This window comes from Macrotis lagotis, chromosome X (assembly GCF_037893015.1).
Source record: "Macrotis lagotis isolate mMagLag1 chromosome X, bilby.v1.9.chrom.fasta, whole genome shotgun sequence".
Lineage (NCBI taxonomy): Eukaryota > Metazoa > Chordata > Mammalia > Peramelemorphia > Peramelidae > Macrotis > Macrotis lagotis.
The window spans coordinates 422,416,975-422,421,798 of record NC_133666.1 but is presented as its reverse complement, the minus strand read 5'-3'; the positions used below and the strand labels follow the sequence as shown (position 1 = coordinate 422,421,798).

Below are 4,824 nucleotides of genomic sequence, written 5' to 3'. Positions count from 1 at the left end.
CTTAAAGGCTTCATTCCAAAGGGAAAACAGAATAGTTTTTTTCAGCTGCAGTTTCCTAGTTAGGGATTATAACAATTTCTGTCAGGGATGGTTTCATACTGTCCAACAAATGGGAAGAACCAACTCCACCTGAAGCAATAAATGCAGTCCATTCTCTTCTCTATTGAAATATCATTTAGCCAAAAACCTATTCACAGAAACACATTAGTGTGGATAATACAATGACCCTCATTTACAAAGCAATCTGCCGAGCATGCTTCCCAAAGCATTCATCTTCAAACAATTTCTCTCTGAAGGAGAGCTGGTCCCCAACAATATTGTAAAGTAGGTGAAGTTCACCTTTGAGACTTCTTTCCCCTGCCCCATTTGTAGTGCTTCCTCATAAGGTCAATATGAATTGGCAACCTGTTAATTTTTTTTAGGGAGAAGAAAAGGGAGAAGCCAGAAAATGAGGTAATTATACACCACTTTTACTGAGAAACAAAATAGGCTTCATTTATGGATTAGTTTTTTAAGTTACCAAGCATTAATTTTCTCTTCCAACAAATTAAAAAAAAAAAACCTTTTATAATAAATATGCATGGCCAAGTGAAAAGATCCTACATGGGTATGACCAAAATGTATTTCTCATTATGAACATTGAGTCTATCTACCTTCTGTTGTAGAGTGTGTAACATTATTTATTACTGATATTCTGTGATTTAATTAATTATAATATAGTGACTATTATAGAACAATACTATTGTAGTATAGAAATGATGAAAAGCATGGTTTCAGGGAGACTAAGGAAGATATGTGTGAACTGATACAGAATTGGGTAAGCAGAACCAGGAGAGCAATTTATGCAATAACAACACACTATATAAAGAACAACTTTGATCACTTTCAACTGTGCTTGCTCCAGCAGCACATATACTAAAATTGGAATGATACAGAGAAGATTAGCATGGCCCCTGTGCAAGGATGACATGCAAATTTGTGAAGCAATCACTTTCAATTGTACATTGTAGTGTTCTATCCATATTAATCTAGATTATCCTTTAATATTGAGCAATATCTCTAAAATGAGTCAAGATTTTTGTCACAGGGTTTGAAATGAAAAGCTGTGATTTTGGCTCATATGTATTAGAGATATATAGGAGTACACTTGAGAAACCCAGGCAAAAATAATCAAAAAAAAATTTTTTTATTAAATACTTGCATGTGATGTAATTGAAAGAAGATATCCACTGAACATTAGCTTTTTATGATTTCCTGTCATTCTTGAAGCCACTTTGCTCATTTTATGGAACTCAAGTCATATTTTGGTACCTTTCTTTCCAGCTATTTTTCTTGAAAGCAAACCACATCTCCCTATCTCTCTGTTACTTCATCTTCCTCTGTCTCTATTTCTCTCTGCTTCTCTCTCTTTTTGTCTCTGTCTGTTTCTCTCCTGACTCTGTCTCTTTTTTATCGCTATCTATCTCTATCTTTTGGTCTCTGTCTCTTTGTCTCTCCCTCCCCATAATGATAGAAATCTTCACAAAGCACTCTATGCTTAATAAACTTCAAACTTGATAAACTTCAAACTGACTTTGTTTTAGAAATAGAAATCTAATTTATTGAGCAAGCTTTAGCTTTCTATTTGTCATATGCTTGAGATCCCATGAATTACAGTCAGGGAAATTGAGCCAAGTTGAACATGATCCCCTTAACCATGTAGTCTTTCTAACTTGTACCACCATCACTCCATTCAGAACTTCCACTCTTGACTTATGAATGACCAGCTACCCAAAGGAAACCCTTAGTTATCTATTGAATCCAAGACTGCTCTAAAGACCTGACCAGCCCATTATGTACAAAGCTGATTGCTCAAAAGCTAGATTTACATACTCTTTCAATCTAATTTTATATACTCTGCATGACCTTTTCTTTCAGCAAACTCCTTTTCTGTCTTAAAAGACCATAAAAATAGGTTAACTCTAAGCAAAGACTTTATGATCCTTTGTAAAGACTTAGCATTTTAAAAAATAAGATTGAAAAGAGACAGTGAGAAAGATGTCAAGCCCAATTGTCCCTCATAAGAGAAAGAGAGTACAGGCTCCTTTCAGGCTTCATGTATGAAACCATGAGCACTAATTATCACATTTTATGAAAGGGAGAGAAGTCCTTTACTTTTTTTTTAATGAATTCGGTATTTCTACATAAAGAAAAGCAACTATCTATGTGGCAAAAATTCAGGAATATAAGAAACTTCCATCTTGTTCTCCACAAATTCTTCTATTCATTCTCTGAAAATCTACAGATTTTTTTCTTGCTTTGAAAGTCTTTTTTTACACTGTTCAAATGCAGATGCCCTTAGAAGGTATAATTTGACATCTCTGAAGTTGTTTTCTCATCTATTAAACAAAAATATTGAATTAGACAGCATAGAATATCCTTTCTAGGTCTAAATGCTATGATAAGAAAAAGGATTACTAAGGTTGCCAAAGACAAACTTAGCTTATTTCACAATTTAAGCTATGAATGCCCAGTGTCAGACTTAGTGAAATGGTACAAAGCAAGAAAGAAGTAAAGTTAGAGGTCCTCTTCTGTATGACTGAAGCAAAATCAACTGTGACCAAAAGATTAAGTGGTTTAAGCTCACCATAATCCATCAACATGTCACTATGATCATGGATATCAGGAAATTCTTGTCCCATTGTTCACAGATCCACTGCTATTGGAACAAAGGGTGCCTTTGTTGAGTGAATGGCAAGATGAGCAATGAGAACAAAAATTTAGTGCAGGAAGTGTTATCAAAGGTTGCCCTTCAATTTATAGATAAAGAAATTCAAATGCCTAGAGGGGTTAATTGACTAGATAATGATGACTCTGGAGGAAAAGAAGTGAAACTATGGACTTTGCACAGTTCTGTCTCACTTAAACCCAATTCACTCATTGGTCCTTTTCAAAAATGTAAGAAGAACAACAATCATATCATTATTAAGAATTCAAAATTTGAGCCCAAATTCTCACATTTCAAATTGAATGCTTTTTAAATGACCTAATTCCTTTGAACCAATGTTCCATGTAATAACCATGTGGTATTATTATTACTTGTATTCACATCCTTTTAATAGATCTATTCTACCTGAGAAAAGGCAAGACACTGTTTGGCATATAGTAAATATTCCACGAATGTTTATTAAATTCATTTGCCTCCTCCATCCCCCTTTTTTTTTCCACTTTCAAATTAGTTTACATTTATTGATCCTGGGAAGTCCTCTTTAAAAAGCTAGGAGAGTTTTAAGAAAGCAGAAAATTACTCACATGTGATTAGGCTAACCAAATTTTACATTTATATGAAACATGTCAGTTATTAAAACTTCAAAAACTAAATACTAGCTTAAAAATTCTATGAAATCTAACAAAAATTCTTGAATATCCTTTTCTATAAATAAATTGTAAACATTTTCTATAACTACTAAAAACAACAGAAAAATGTTATATTTTCAAAGCATATTAATTTAGTAGCCTTTAAATACATAACAGAAATAGAACACAAAATCTTGGTATCTCATTTTTTTTGCATATATACTTCATTTTAACTTTTGCAGAGTATTTAAAATCATTGTGAATCTTTGCTTCAGACTCTCTTTTTTGTTTCAGAAGGTTTTCTAAAGTACTGGCTTCTTTGAAGATTGCATCAAACTCTTCAATCTAAGAAGCATCCACTGCTGCTCTCTCACTATTAAGGAAAACAAACCTTAAAATCTGTGCATATTTGATCAACAGTAGATTAATCTCCTTGCTCATATCATTTAAAACTTTCTCCAAGACTTCGATTTTATAAAATGATGACATTGCGCCTTCAGATACAGTAGAATCTGATTTTGCAAGAGAAGGCAATTGTAGAGTCAACAAAGTTTCATTCCCCATCTTTCTTGGTCGTTTACAATTTCTATTCTCTGCAGATTGCATTAGATGACTTGCCATAATATTTTCTTACACAATTTCCTCAGGCTCCAGACCTCACCCTCCCCGCAGTTCCAGCTTTGCCTGGCACGTCCATCCCCTTCTAATAATCATGTATTCATACCTCTTTTTGCAACTTTCTTTTTTTCCAGAGTGATTAAAATGGTTTTTATTAAAATATCTTAACAAAATGGCACACCTCTCTCATGGTGGGAGAGAGGGGGCAGGGAAATCTCAACATACAAGCTCTTTTATGTACTTTGAAAGACTTTGTTCCTGCCCCATTCATGCCAATCATAGACTGGGGTCACAAATCTAATTGATATGTTGGTTCTTATGTTTCCCCACCCTGCTCATTATACTAATTAGCAAGAACAGATAGATTTCTTTGAGCATGTGCAAAAGGAGAAGGTCAAGACTAGGTTTCTCTTGTCCAGTTAAGGACTAGTTTCTTCTAATCTAATTTGTTGTCTTTGGAATGGGAGTAGGAGAACTCTCCCAATTTTGTGATTGACTGGGGCCATTCCCTCCTTTGTAATGGATTTCAAAGGGGCCCCCTTTTTCCCCAACTTTCAAGAAGCAGTTTGAAAACTCTGTAACTGATAATATTTCATTCAACTAAGCATGTAAATATAATTCAAATCCTATTAACACAACTATTCTTTCTAGGTCATGGTCCTGTTTCCAAAAGCACACAAAAGATTTACCTATGGGACTTCATAAGTTTTCAACCATGCCCAAGAATAATCAATTTATTCTGCCTTTAAAAAGCATAAGCCTACGTAAATAATTCAGAGGGGAATGAAAAAGGTATAATTTTCTCTATACATACAATCAATGTAATCAATTAATAAATATTTAATACCTACTATGTTATCAGTATATCTG

The 4,824-nt window shown here is 33.8% G+C and overlaps 1 non-coding gene and 1 pseudogene across 1 annotated transcript; one reads left to right on the top strand and one right to left on the bottom strand.

Annotated features, from left to right (window-relative positions):
• The first annotated feature begins 891 nt into the window (after positions 1-891).
• Positions 892-998, top strand: LOC141503613 (U6 spliceosomal RNA). The gene has a single exon (XR_012472959.1). It is a non-coding gene; the product is annotated as a U6 spliceosomal RNA (small nuclear RNA).
• A 2,562-nt stretch (positions 999-3,560) lies between these two features.
• LOC141499210 (testis-expressed protein 12 pseudogene) lies at positions 3,561-3,983 on the bottom strand (annotated as a pseudogene).
• Positions 3,984-4,824: the final 841 nt, after the last annotated feature.